Source organism: Styela clava, chromosome 12 (assembly GCF_964204865.1).
Source record: "Styela clava chromosome 12, kaStyClav1.hap1.2, whole genome shotgun sequence".
NCBI classification, from domain to species: domain Eukaryota; kingdom Metazoa; phylum Chordata; class Ascidiacea; order Stolidobranchia; family Styelidae; genus Styela; species Styela clava.
In genome coordinates, this window is record NC_135261.1 from 17,137,501 (window position 1) to 17,152,500 (window position 15,000).

Consider the following 15,000-nt stretch of genomic DNA (forward strand, 5'->3'; position numbering starts at 1 on the left):
GCGTGCGGGGCCGGTCGGAGCGCACACATCTCTCGGTGGCTGGCGGGCGAGAGAGTGCTGCGTCGCCGGCATCGGCGTCGAAAGAAGCCGAGCCGAAAAAAGTTAAAGTACAAACGTGCAAGCATACTAACCTAACCCTAGGTAAGGCATGTTAGAGCGAAAGACAGTAAACTCGAATGAGCCAAGAAAGAGCGGCGTGCGGGGCCGGTCGGAGCGCACACATCTCTCGGTGGCTGGCGGGCGAGAGAGTGCTGCGTCGCCGGCATCGGCGTCGAAAGAAGCCGAGCCGAAAAAAGTTAAAGTACAAACGTGCAAGCATACTAACCTAACCCTAGGTAAGGCATGTTAGAGCGAAAGACAGTAAACTCGAATGAGCCAAGAAAGAAGCCGAGCCGAAAAAAGTTAAAGTACAAACGTGCAAGCATACTAACCTAACCCTAGGTAAGGCATGTTAGAGCGAAAGACAGTAAACTCGAATGAGCCAAGAAAGAGCGGCGTGCGGGGCCGGTCGGAGCGCACACATCTCTCGGTGGCTGGCGGGCGAGAGAGTGCTGCGTCGCCGGCATCGGCGTCGAAAGAAGCCGAGCCGAAAAAAGGTAAAGTACAAACGTGCAAGCATACTAACCTAACCCTAGGTAAGGCATGTTAGAGCGAAAGACAGTAAACTCGAATGAGCCAAGAAAGAAGCCGAGCCGAAAAAAGTTAAAGTACAAACGTGCAAGCATACTAACCTAACCCTAGGTAAGGCATGTTAGAGCGAAAGACAGTAAACTCGAATGAGCCAAGAAAGAAGCCGAGCCGAAAAAAGTTAAAGTACAAACGTGCAAGCATACTAACCTAACCCTAGGTAAGGCATGTTAGAGCGAAAGACAGTAAACTCGAATGAGCCAAGAAAGAAGCCGAGCCGAAAAAAGTTAAAGTACAAACGTGCAAGCATACTAACCTAACCCTAGGTAAGGCATGTTAGAGCGAAAGACAGTAAACTCGAATGAGCCAAGAAAGAGCGGCGTGCGGGGCCGGTCGGAGCGCACACATCTCTCGGTGGCTGGCGGGCGAGAGAGTGCTGCGTCGCCGGCATCGGCGTCGAAAGAAGCCGAGCCGAAAAAAGTTGAAGTACAAACGTGCAAGCATACTAACCTAACCCTAGGTAAGGCATGTTAGAGCGAAAGACAGTAAACTCGAATGAGCCAAGAAAGAGCGGCGTGCGGGGCCGGTCGGAGCGCACACATCTCTCGGTGGCTGGCGGGCGAGAGAGTGCTGCGTCGCCGGCATCGGCGTCGAAAGAAGCCGAGCCGAAAAAAGTTAAAGTACAAACGTGCAAGCATACTAACCTAACCCTAGGTAAGGCATGTTAGAGCGAAAGACAGTAAACTCGAATGAGCCAAGAAAGAAGCCGAGCCGAAAAAAGTTAAAGTACAAACGTGCAAGCATACTAACCTAACCCTAGGTAAGGCATGTTAGAGCGAAAGACAGTAAACTCGAATGAGCCAAGACAGAGCGGCGTGCGGGGCCGGTCGGAGCGCACACATCTCTCGGTGGCTGGCGGGCGAGAGAGTGCTGCGTCGCCGGCATCGGCGTCGAAAGAAGCCGAGCCGAAAAAAGTTAAAGTACAAACGTGCAAGCATACTAACCTAACCCTAGGTAAGGCATGTTAGAGCGAAAGACAGTAAACTCGAATGAGCCAAGAAAGAGCGGCGTGCGGGGCCGGTCGGAGCGCACACATCTCTCGGTGGCTGGCGGGCGAGAGAGTGCTGCGTCGCCGGCATCGGCGTCGAAAGAAGCCGAGCCGAAAAAAGTTAAAGTACAAACGTGCAAGCATACTAACCTAACCCTAGGTAAGGCATGTTAGAGCGAAAGACAGTAAACTCGAATGAGCCAAGAAAGAAGCCGAGCCGAAAAAAGTTAAAGTACAAACGTGCAAGCATACTAACCTAACCCTAGGTAAGGCATGTTAGAGCGAAAGACAGTAAACTCGAATGAGCCAAAAAAGAGCGGCGTGCGGGGCCGGTCGGAGCGCACACATCTCTCGGTGGCTGGCGGGCGAGAGAGTGCTGCGTCGCCGGCATCGGCGTCGAAAGAAGCCGAGCCGAAAAAAGGTAAAGTACAAACGTGCAAGCATACTAACCTAACCCTAGGTAAGGCATGTTAGAGCGAAAGACAGTAAACTCGAATGAGCCAAGAAAGAAGCCGAGCCGAAAAAAGTTAAAGTACAAACGTGCAAGCATACTAACCTAACCCTAGGTAAGGCATGTTAGAGCGAAAGACAGTAAACTCGAATGAGCCAAGAAAGAAGCCGAGCCGAAAAAAGTTAAAGTACAAACGTGCAAGCATACTAACCTAACCCTAGGTAAGGCATGTTAGAGCGAAAGACAGTAAACTCGAATGAGCCAAGAAAGAAGCCGAGCCGAAAAAAGTTAAGTACAAACGTGCAAGCATACTAACCTAACCCTAGGTAAGGCATGTTAGAGCGAAAGACAGTAAACTCGAATGAGCCAAGAAAGAGCGGCGTGCGGGGCCGGTCGGAGCGCACACATCTCTCGGTGGCTGGCGGGCGAGAGAGTGCTGCGTCGCCGGCATCGGCGTCGAAAGAAGCCGAGCCGAAAAAAGTTAAAGTACAAACGTGCAAGCATACTAACCTAACCCTAGGTAAGGCATGTTAGAGCGAAAGACAGTAAACTCGAATGAGCCAAGAAAGAGCGGCGTGCGGGGCCGGTCGGAGCGCACACATCTCTCGGTGGCTGGCGGGCGAGAGAGTGCTGCGTCGCCGGCATCGGCGTCGAAAGAAGCCGAGCCGAAAAAAGTTAAAGTACAAACGTGCAAGCATACTAACCTAACCCTAGGTAAGGCATGTTAGAGCGAAAGACAGTAAACTCGAATGTGCCAAGAAAGAGCGGCGTGCGGGGCCGGTCGGAGCGCACACATCTCTCGGTGGCTGGCGGGCGAGAGAGTGCTGCGTCGCCGGCATCGGCGTCGAAAGAAGCCGAGCCGAAAAAAGTTAAAGTACAAACGTGCAAGCATACTAACCTAACCCTAGGTAAGGCATGTTAGAGCGAAAGACAGTAAACTCGAATGAGCCAAGAAAGAAGCCGAGCCGAAAAAAGTTAAAGTACAAACGTGCAAGCATACTAACCTAACCCTAGGTAAGGCATGTTAGAGCGAAAGACAGTAAACTCGAATGAGCCAAGAAAGAGCGGCGTGCGGGGCCGGTCGGAGCGCACACATCTCTCGGTGGCTGGCGGGCGAGAGAGTGCTGCGTCGCCGGCATCGGCGTCGAAAGAAGCCGAGCCGAAAAAAGTTAAAGTACAAACGTGCAAGCATACTAACCTAACCCTAGGTAAGGCATGTTAGAGCGAAAGACAGTAAACTCGAATGAGCCAAGAAAGAAGCCGAACCGAAAAAAGTTAAAGTACAAACGTGCAAGCATACTAACCTAACCCTAGGTAAGGCATGTTAGAGCGAAAGACAGTAAACTCGAATGAGCCAAGAAAGAGCGGCGTGTGGGGCCGGTCGGAGCGCACACATCTCTCGGTGGCTGGCGGGCGAGAGAGTGCTGCGTCGCCGGCATCGGCGTCGAAAGAAGCCGAGCCGAAAAAAGTTAAAGTACAAACGTGCAAGCATACTAACCTAACCCTAGGTAAGGCATGTTAGAGCGAAAGACAGTAAACTCGAATGAGCCAAGAAAGAAGCCGAGCCGAAAAAAGTTAAAGTACAAACGTGCAAGCATACTAACCTAACCCTAGGTAAGGCATGTTAGAGCGAAAGACAGTAAACTCGAATGAGCCAAGACAGAGCGGCGTGCGGGGCCGGTCGGAGCGCACACATCTCTCGGTGGCTGGCGGGCGAGAGAGTGCTGCGTCGCCGGCGTCGGCGTCGAAAGAAGCCGAGCCGAAAAAAGTTAAAGTACAAACGTGCAAGCATACTAACCTAACCCTAGGTAAGGCATGTTAGAGCGAAAGACAGTAAACTCGAATGAGCCAAGAAAGAGCGGCGTGCGGGGCCGGTCGGAGCGCACAAATCTCTCGGTGGCTGGCGGGCGAGAGAGTGCTGCGTCGCCGGCATCGGCGTCGAAAGAAGCCGAGCCGAAAAAAGTTAAAGTACAAACGTGCAAGCATACTAACCTAACCCTAGGTAAGGCATGTTAGAGCGAAAGACAGTAAACTCGAATGAGCCAAGAAAGAAGCCGAGCCGAAAAAAGTTAAAGTACAAACGTGCAAGCATACTAACCTAACCCTAGGTAAGGCATGTTAGAGCGAAAGACAGTAAACTCGAATGAGCCAAGAAAGAGCGGCGTGCGGGGCCGGTCGGAGCGCACACATCTCTCGGTGGCTGGCGGGCGAGAGAGTGCTGCGTCGCCGGCATCGGCGTCGAAAGAAGCCGAGCCGAAAAAAGTTAAAGTACAAACGTGCAAGCATACTAACCTAACCCTAGGTAAGGCATGTTAGAGCGAAAGACAGTAAACTCGAATGAGCCAAGAAAGAAGCCGAGCCGAAAAAAGTTAAAGTACAAACGTGCAAGCATACTAACCTAACCCTAGGTAAGGCATGTTAGAGCGAAAGACAGTAAACTCGTATGAGCCAAGAAAGAGCGGCGTGCGGGGCCGGTCGGAGCGCACACATCTCTCGGTGGCTGGCGGGCGAGAGAGTGCTGCGTCGCCGGCATCGGCGTCGAAAGAAGCCGAGCCGAAAAAAGTTAAAGTACAAACGTGCAAGCATACTAACCTAACCCTAGGTAAGGCATGTTAGAGCGAAAGACAGTAAACTCGAATGAGCCAAGAAAGAAGCCGAGCCGAAAAAAGTTAAAGTACAAACGTGCAAGCATACTAACCTAACCCTAGGTAAGGCATGTTAGAGCGAAAGACAGTAAACTCGAATGAGCCAAGAAAGAGCGGCGTGCGGGGCCGGTCGGAGCGCACACATCTCTCGGTGGCTGGCGGGCGAGAGAGTGCTGCGTCGCCGGCATCGGCGTCGAAAGAAGCCGAGCCGAAAAAAGGTAAAGTACAAACGTGCAAGCATACTAACCTAACCCTAGGTAAGGCATGTTAGAGCGAAAGACAGTAAACTCGAATGAGCCAAGAAAGAAGCCGAGCCGAAAAAAGTTAAAGTACAAACGTGCAAGCATACTAACCTAACCCTAGGTAAGGCATGTTAGAGCGAAAGACAGTAAACTCGAATGAGCCAAGAAAGAGCGGCGTGCGGGGCCGGTCGGAGCGCACACATCTCTCGGTGGCTGGCGGGCGAGAGAGTGCTGCGTCGCCGGCATCGGCGTCGAAAGAAGCCGAACCGAAAAAAGTTAAAGTACAAACGTGCAAGCATACTAACCTAACCCTAGGTAAGGCATGTTAGAGCGAAAGACAGTAAACTCGAATGAGCCAAGAAAGAAGCCGAGCCGAAAAAAGTTAAAGTACAAACGTGCAAGCATACTAACCTAACCCTAGGTAAGGCATGTTAGAGCGAAAGACAGTAAACTCGAATGAGCCAAGACAGAGCGGCGTGCGGGGCCGGTCGGAGCGCACACATCTCTCGGTGGCTGGCGGGCGAGAGAGTGCTGCGTCGCCGGCATCGGCGTCGAAAGAAGCCGAGCCGAAAAAAGTTAAAGTACAAACGTGCAAGCATACTAACCTAACCCTAGGTAAGGCATGTTAGAGCGAAAGACAGTAAACTCGAATGAGCCAAGAAAGAGCGGCGTGCGGGGCCGGTCGGAGCGCACACATCTCTCGGTGGCTGGCGGGCGAGAGAGTGCTGCGTCGCCGGCATCGGCGTCGAAAGAAGCCGAGCCGAAAAAAGTTAAAGTACAAACGTGCAAGCATACTAACCTAACCCTAGGTAAGGCATGTTAGAGCGAAAGACAGTAAACTCGAATGAGCCAAGAAAGAAGCCGAGCCGAAAAAAGTTAAAGTACAAACGTGCAAGCATACTAACCTAACCCTAGGTAAGGCATGTTAGAGCGAAAGACAGTAAACTCGAATGAGCCAAGAAAGAGCGGCGTGCGGGGCCGGTCGGAGCGCACACATCTCTCGGTGGCTGGCGGGCGAGAGAGTGCTGCGTCGCCGGCATCGGCGTCGAAAGAAGCCGAGCCGAAAAAAGGTAAAGTACAAACGTGCAAGCATACTAACCTAACCCTAGGTAAGGCATGTTAGACCGAAAGACAGTAAACTCGAATGAGCCAAGAAAGAAGCCGAGCCGAAAAAAGTTAAAGTACAAACGTGCAAGCATACTAACCTAACCCTAGGTAAGGCATGTTAGAGCGAAAGACAGTAAACTCGAATGAGCCAAGAAAAAAGCCGAGCCGAAAAAAGTTAAAGTACAAACGTGCAAGCATACTAACCTAACCCTAGGTAAGGCATGTTAGAGCGAAAGACAGTAAACTCGAATGAGCCAAGAAAGAAGCCGAGCCGAAAAAAGTTAAAGTACAAACGTGCAAGCATACTAACCTAACCCTAGGTAAGGCATGTTAGAGCGAAAGACAGTAAACTCTAATGAGCCAAGAAAGAGCGGCGTGCGGGGCCGGTCGGAGCGCACACATCTCTCGGTGGCTGGCGGGCGAGAGAGTGCTGCGTCGCCGGCATCGGCGTCGAAAGAAGCCGAGCCGAAAAAAGTTAAAGTACAAACGTGCAAGCATACTAACCTAACCCTAGGTAAGGCATGTTAGAGCGAAAGACAGTAAACTCGAATGAGCCAAGAAAGAGCGGCGTGCGGGGCCGGTCGGAGCGCACACATCTCTCGGTGGCTGGCGGGCGAGAGAGTGCTGCGTCGCCGGCATCGGCGTCGAAAGAAGCCGAGCCGAAAAAAGTTAAAGTACAAACGTGCAAGCATACTTACCTAACCCTAGGTAAGGCATGTTAGAGCGAAAGACAGTAAACTCGAATGAGCCAAGAAAGAAGCCGAGCCGAAAAAAGTTAAAGTACAAACGTGCAAGCATACTAACCTAACCTTAGGTAAGGCATGTTAGAGCGAAAGACAGTAAACTCGAATGAGCCAAGAAAGAAGCCGAGCCGAAAAAAGTTAAAGTACAAACGTGCAAGCATACTAACCTAACCCTAGGTAAGGCATGTTAGAGCGAAAGACAGTAAACTCGAATGAGCCAAGAAAGAGCGGCGTGCGGGGCCGGTCGGAGCGCACACATCTCTCGGTGGCTGGCGGGCGAGAGAGTGCTGCGTCGCCGGCATCGGCGTCGAAAGAAGCCGAGCCGAAAAAAGGTAAAGTACAAACGTGCAAGCATACTAACCTAACCCTAGGTAAGGCATGTTAGAGCGAAAGACAGTAAACTCGAATGAGCCAAGACAGAGCGGCGTGCGGGGCCGGTCGGAGCGCACACATCTCTCGGTGGCTGGCGGGCGAGAGAGTGCTGCGTCGCCGGCATCGGCGTCGAAAGAAGCCGAGCCGAAAAAAGTTAAAGTACAAACGTGCAAGCATACTAACCTAACCCTAGGTAAGGCATGTTAGAGCGAAAGACAGTAAACTCGAATGAGCCAAGAAAGAAGCCGAGCCGAAAAAAGTTAAAGTACAAACGTGCAAGCATACTAACCTAACCCTAGGTAAGGCATGTTAGAGCGAAAGACAGTAAACTCGAATGAGCCAAGAAAGAGCGGCGTGCGGGGCCGGTCGGAGCGCACACATCTCTCGGTGGCTGGCGGGCGAGAGAGTGCTGCGTCGCCGGCATCGGCGTCGAAAGAAGCCGAGCCGAAAAAAGGTAAAGTACAAACGTGCAAGCATACTAACCTAACCCTAGGTAAGGCATGTTAGAGCGAAAGACAGTAAACTCGAATGAGCCAAGAAAGAAGCCGAGCCGAAAAAAGTTAAAGTACAAACGTGCAAGCATACTAACCTAACCCTAGGTAAGGCATGTTAGAGCGAAAGACAGTAAACTCGAATGAGCCAAGAAAGAGCGGCGTGCGGGGCCGGTCGGAGCGCACACATCTCTCGGTGGCTGGCGGGCGAGAGAGTGCTGCGTCGCCGGCATCGGCGTCGAAAGAAGCCGAGCCGAAAAAAGTTAAAGTACAAACGTGCAAGCATACTAACCTAACCCTAGGTAAGGCATGTTAGAGCGAAAGACAGTAAACTCGAATGAGCCAAGAAAGAAGCCGAGCCGAAAAAAGTTAAAGTACAAACGTGCAAGCATACTAACCTAACCCTAGGTAAGGCATGTTAGAGCGAAAGACAGTAAACTCGAATGAGCCAAGACAGAGCGGCGTGCGGGGCCGGTCGGAGCGCACACATCTCTCGGTGGCTGGCGGGCGAGAGAGTGCTGCGTCGCCGGCATCGGCGTCGAAAGAAGCCGAGCCGAAAAAAGTTAAAGTACAAACGTGCAAGCATACTAACCTAACCCTAGGTAAGGCATGTTAGAGCGAAAGACAGTAAACTCGAATGAGCCAAGAAAGAGCGGCGTGCGGGGCCGGTCGGAGCGCACACATCTCTCGGTGGCTGGCGGGCGAGAGAGTGCTGCGTCGCCGGCATCGGCGTCGAAAGAAGCCGAGCCGAAAAAAGTTAAAGTACAAACGTGCAAGCATACTAACCTAACCCTAGGTAAGGCATGTTAGAGCGAAAGACAGTAAACTCGAATGAGCCAAGAAAGAAGCCGAGCCGAAAAAAGTTAAAGTACAAACGTGCAAGCATACTAACCTAACCCTAGGTAAGGCATGTTAGAGCGAAAGACAGTAAACTCGAATGAGCCAAGAAAGAGCGGCGTGCGGGGCCGGTCGGAGCGCACACATCTCTCGGTGGCTGGCGGGCGAGAGAGTGCTGCGTCGCCGGCATCGGCGTCGAAAGAAGCCGAGCCGAAAAAAGGTAAAGTACAAACGTGCAAGCATACTAACCTAACCCTAGGTAAGGCATGTTAGAGCGAAAGACAGTAAACTCGAATGAGCCAAGAAAGAAGCCGAGCCGAAAAAAGTTAAAGTACAAACGTGCAAGCATACTAACCTAACCCTAGGTAAGGCATGTTAGAGCGAAAGACAGTAAACTCGAATGAGCCAAGAAAGAGCGGCGTGCGGGGCCGGTCGGAGCGCACACATCTCTCGGTGGCTGGCGGGCGAGAGAGTGCTGCGTCGCCGGCATCGGCGTCGAAAGAAGCCGAGCCGAAAAAAGTTAAAGTACAAACGTGCAAGCATACTAACCTAACCCTAGGTAAGGCATGTTAGAGCGAAAGACAGTAAACTCGAATGAGCCAAGAAAGAGCGGCGTGCGGGGCCGGTCGGAGCGCACACATCTCTCGGTGGCTGGCGGGCGAGAGAGTGCTGCGTCGCCGGCATCGGCGTCGAAAGAAGCCGAGCCGAAAAAAGTTAAAGTACAAACGTGCAAGCATACTAACCTAACCCTAGGTAAGGCATGTTAGAGCGAAAGACAGTAAACTCGAATGAGCCAAGAAAGAGCGGCGTGCGGGGCCGGTCGGAGCGCACACATCTCTCGGTGGCTGGCGGGCGAGAGAGTGCTGCGTCGCCGGCATCGGCGTCGAAAGAAGCCGAGCCGAAAAAAGTTAAAGTACAAACGTGCAAGCATACTAACCTAACCCTAGGTAAGGCATGTTAGAGCGAAAGACAGTAAACTCGAATGAGCCAAGAAAGAAGCCGAGCCGAAAAAAGTTAAAGTACAAACGTGCAAGCATACTAACCTAACCCTAGGTAAGGCATGTTAGAGCGAAAGACAGTAAACTCGAATGAGCCAAGAAAAAAGCCGAGCCGAAAAAAGTTAAAGTACAAACGTGCAAGCATACTAACCTAACCCTAGGTAAGGCATGTTAGAGCGAAAGACAGTAAACTCGAATGAGCCAAGAAAGAGCGGCGTGCGGGGCCGGTCGGAGCGCACACATCTCTCGGTGGCTGGCGGGCGAGAGAGTGCTGCGTCGCCGGCATCGGCGTCGAAAGAAGCCGAGCCGAAAAAAGTTAAAGTACAAACGTGCAAGCATACTAACCTAACCCTAGGTAAGGCATGTTAGAGCGAAAGACAGTAAACTCGAATGAGCCAAGAAAGAGCGGCGTGCGGGGCCGGTCGGAGCGCACACATCTCTCGGTGGCTGGCGGGCGAGAGAGTGCTGCGTCGCCGGCATCGGCGTCGAAAGAAGCCGAGCCGAAAAAAGTTAAAGTACAAACGTGCAAGCATACTAACCTAACCCTAGGTAAGGCATGTTAGAGCGAAAGACAGTAAACTCGAATGTGCCAAGAAAGAGCGGCGTGCGGGGCCGGTCGGAGCGCACACATCTCTCGGTGGCTGGCGGGCGAGAGAGTGCTGCGTCGCCGGCATCGGCGTCGAAAGAAGCCGAGCCGAAAAAAGTTAAAGTACAAACGTGCAAGCATACTAACCTAACCCTAGGTAAGGCATGTTAGAGCGAAAGACAGTAAACTCGAATGAGCCAAGAAAGAAGCCGAGCCGAAAAAAGTTAAAGTACAAACGTGCAAGCATACTAACCTAACCCTAGGTAAGGCATGTTAGAGCGAAAGACAGTAAACTCGAATGAGCCAAGACAGAGCGGCGTGCGGGGCCGGTCGGAGCGCACACATCTCTCGGTGGCTGGCGGGCGAGAGAGTGCTGCGTCGCCGGCATCGGCGTCGAAAGAAGCCGAGCCGAAAAAAGTTAAAGTACAAACGTGCAAGCATACTAACCTAACCCTAGGTAAGGCATGTTAGAGCGAAAGACAGTAAACTCGAATGAGCCAAGAAAGAGCGGCGTGCGGGGCCGGTCGGAGCGCACACATCTCTCGGTGGCTGGCGGGCGAGAGAGTGCTGCGTCGCCGGCATCGGCGTCGAAAGAAGCCGAGCCGAAAAAAGTTAAAGTACAAACGTGCAAGCATACTAACCTAACCCTAGGTAAGGCATGTTAGAGCGAAAGACAGTAAACTCGAATGAGCCAAGAAAGAAGCCGAGCCGAAAAAAGTTAAAGTACAAACGTGCAAGCATACTAACCTAACCCTAGGTAAGGCATGTTAGAGCGAAAGACAGTAAACTCGAATGAGCCAAGAAAGAGCGGCGTGCGGGGCCGGTCGGAGCGCACACATCTCTCGGTGGCTGGCGGGCGAGAGAGTGCTGCGTCGCCGGCATCGGCGTCGAAAGAAGCCGAGCCGAAAAAAGTTAAAGTACAAACGTGCAAGCATACTAACCTAACCCTAGGTAAGGCATGTTAGAGCGAAAGACAGTAAACTCGAATGTGCCAAGAAAGAGCGGCGTGCGGGGCCGGTCGGAGCGCACACATCTCTCGGTGGCTGGCGGGCGAGAGAGTGCTGCGTCGCCGGCATCGGCGTCGAAAGAAGCCGAGCCGAAAAAAGTTAAAGTACAAACGTGCAAGCATACTAACCTAACCCTAGGTAAGGCATGTTAGAGCGAAAGACAGTAAACTCGAATGAGCCAAGAAAGAGCGGCGTGCGGGGCCGGTCGGAGCGCACACATCTCTCGGTGGCTGGCGGGCGAGAGAGTGCTGCGTCGCCGGCATCGGCGTCGAAAGAAGCCGAGCCGAAAAAAGTTAAAGTACAAACGTGCAAGCATACTAACCTAACCCTAGGTAAGGCATGTTAGAGCGAAAGACAGTAACCTCGAATGAGCCAAGAAAGAAGCCGAGCCGAAAAAAGTTAAAGTACAAACGTGCAAGCATACTAACCTAACCCTAGGTAAGGCATGTTAGAGCGAAAGACAGTAAACTCGAATGAGCCAAGAAAGAGCGGCGTGCGGGGCCGGTCGGAGCGCACACATCTCTCGGTGGCTGGCGGGCGAGAGAGTGCTGCGTCGCCGGCATCGGCGTCGAAAGAAGCCGAGCCGAAAAAAGTTAAAGTACAAACGTGCAAGCATACTAACCTAACCCTAGGTAAGGCATGTTAGAGCGAAAGACAGTAAACTCGAATGGGCCAAGAAAGAAGCCGAGCCGAAAAAAGTTAAAGTACAAACGTGCAAGCATACTAACCTAACCCTAGGTAAGGCATGTTAGAGCGAAAGACAGTAAACTCGAATGAGCCAAGAAAGAGCGGCGTGCGGGGCCGGTCGGAGCGCACACATCTCTCGGTGGCTGGCGGGCGAGAGAGAGCTGCGTCGCCGGCATCGGCGTCGAAAGAAGCCGAGCCGAAAAAAGTTAAAGTACAAACGTGCAAGCATACTAACCTAACCCTAGGTAAGGCATGTTAGAGCGAACGACAGTAAACTCGAATGTGCCAAGAAAGAGCGGCGTGCGGGGCCGGTCGGAGCGCACACATCTCTCGGTGGCTGGCGGGCGAGAGAGTGCTGCGTCGCCGGCATCGGCGTCGAAAGAAGCCGAGCCGAAAAAAGTTAAAGTACAAACGTGCAAGCATACTAACCTAACCCTAGGTAAGGCATGTTAGAGCGAAAGACAGTAAACTCGAATGAGCCAAGAAAGAGCGGCGTGCGGGGCCGGTCGGAGCGCACACATCTCTCGGTGGCTGGCGGGCGAGAGAGTGCTGCGTCGCCGGCATCGGCGTCGAAAGAAGCCGAGCCGAAAAAAGTTAAAGTACAAACGTGCAAGCATACTAACCTAACCCTAGGTAAGGCATGTTAGAGCGAAAGACAGTAAACTCGAATGAGCCAAGAAAGAAGCCGAGCCGAAAAAAGTTAAAGTACAAACGTGCAAGCATACTAACCTAACCCTAGGTAAGGCATGTTAGAGCGAAAGACAGTAAACTCGAATGAGCCAAGAAAGAGCGGCGTGCGGGGCCGTTCGGAGCGCACACATCTCTCGGTGGCTGGCGGGCGAGAGAGTGCTGCGTCGCCGGCATCGGCGTCGAAAGAAGCCGAGCCGAAAAAAGTTAAAGTACAAACGTGCAAGCATACTAACCTAACCCTAGGTAAGGCATGTTAGAGCGAAAGACAGTAAACTCGAATGAGCCAAGAAAGAGCGGCGTGCGGGGCCGGTCGGAGCGCACACATCTCTCGGTGGCTGGCGGGCGAGAGAGTGCTGCGTCGCCGGCATCGGCGTCGAAAGAAGCCGAGCCGAAAAAAGTTAAAGTACAAACGTGCAAGCATACTAACCTAACCCTAGGTAAGGCATGTTAGAGCGAAAGACAGTAAACTCGAATGAGCCAAGAAAGAAGCCGAGCCGAAAAAAGTTAAAGTACAAACGTGCAAGCATACTAACCTAACCCTAGGTAAGGCATGTTAGAGCGAAAGACAGTAAACTCGAATGAGCCAAGAAAGAAGCCGAGCCGAAAAAAGTTAAAGTACAAACGTGCAAGCATACTAACCTAACCCTAGGTAAGGCATGTTAGAGCGAAAGACAGTAAACTCGAATGAGCCAAGAAAGAGCGGCGTGCGGGGCCGGTCGGAGCGCACACATCTCTCGGTGGCTGGCGGGCGAGAGAGTGCTGCGTCGCCGGCATCGGCGTCGAAAGAAGCCGAGCCGAAAAAAGTTAAAGTACAAACGCGATGCTAATGAGCGAGCCGTTGTCTCGACTAATATGTAGGGGGCGTTCGATCGAGCGTCTGGCTTGAGCGCTTGTCGGCCTAGCAGAACGGTCGCATTGTTATGACCGGGTTTTAGGCACCGCTGCAGGCGGCCGGCAGAGCTCTTGTTTGTGCGAAACTGAATGGATCGAGCCCGAGAGAGGGCGAGCAAAGAAAAAACGCAAATCGCTCCGCCTGGCACTGCCGGCGAGAGCGTGGACGTCGCGGCCAGCGAACTGTCGAAGCTGAGTACGGCCGCAGGCGATCGCCTCGGTCTTAAACGAATGCGACGAGCACGCGCCGGGCGGCCCAGCAAGGGCCGAGCGCAGCTGTCGCAGCTATCTGGTTGATCCTGCCAGTAGTGATATGCTTGTCTCAAAGATTAAGCCATGCAGGTGCAAGTACGAGTTCTCGTAAAGCGAAACTGCGAATGGCTCATTAAATCAGTCTTGGTTTATTTGGTCTCGTGAGCGAAGTGGATAACTGTGGTAATTCTAGAGCTAATACATGCATTAAGCGCCGACTTCGGGAGGCGCGCTTTTATCAGATCAAAACCGACCGGGTTCGTCCTGTGACGTTTGATGACTCTGGATAACCACGCGGATCGTACGGTCTCTGCACCGACGACGTATCATTCAAGTGTCTGCCCTATCAACTGTCGAAGGTACGCTACGTGCCTACCTTTGTGATAACGGGTAACGGAGAATCAGGGTTCGATTCCGGAGAGGGAGCCTGAGAAACGGCTACCACATCCAAGGAAGGCAGCAGGCGCGCAAATTACCCATTCCCGACACGGGGAGGTAGTGACGAAAAATAACAATACAGGACTCTAACGAGGCCCTGTAATTGGAATGAGTACATCCTAAAACTCTTAACGAGTATCCATTGGAGGGCAAGTCTGGTGCCAGCAGCCGCGGTAATTCCAGCTCCAACAGTGTATGCTAAAGTTGTTGCGGTTGAAAAGCTCGTAGTTGGATTTTGGGCGAGCGCCGCCGGTCCGTCGCAAGGCGTGTCACTGGTTGCGTTCGCCTCACCTTCGGTTCTCCGTCGGTGCTCTTGACTGAGTGTCGGCGGTGGCCGATAAGTTTACTTTGAAAAAATTAGAGTGTTCAAAGCAGGCTGTTCGCCTGCATAGTGTTGCATGGAATAATGGAATAGGACCTCGGTTCTATTTTGTTGGTTTTCGGAGCACGAGGTAATGATTAAGAGGGACAGACGGGGGCGTCCGTACTCTGCCGTTAGAGGTGAAATTCTTGGATCGGCGGAAGACGAACTACTGCGAAAGCATTCGCCAAGAATGTTTTCTTTAATCAAGAGCGAAAATCAGAGGTTCGAAGACGATCAGATACCGTCCTAGTTCTGACTATAAACGATGCCAACTAGCGATCGGGAGGCGTTACCATGACGACCTTTCCGGCAGCTTCCGGGAAACCAAAGTCTTTGGGTTCCGGGGGAAGTATGGTTGCAAAGCTGAAACTTAAAGGAATTGACGGAAGGGCACCACCAGGAGTGGAGCCTGCGGCTTAATTTGACTCAACACGGGGAAACTCACCCGGCCCGGACACAGGTAGGATTGACAGATTGAAAGCTCTTTCTTGATTCTGTGGGTGGTGGTGCATGGCCGTTCTTAG

At 52.3% G+C, this 15,000-nt stretch overlaps 1 non-coding gene across 1 annotated transcript in view; it reads left to right on the forward strand.

Moving 5' to 3' along the window:
* The first annotated feature begins 13,708 nt into the window (after positions 1-13,708).
* The window catches only part of LOC144430867 (small subunit ribosomal RNA), a 1,810-nt gene continuing 518 nt past the window's right edge, over positions 13,709-15,000 (forward strand). The window contains exon 1 of the ribosomal RNA XR_013479781.1: positions 13,709-15,000. This exon is cut by the window's right edge and continues 518 nt beyond it. This is a non-coding gene — a ribosomal RNA (small subunit ribosomal RNA).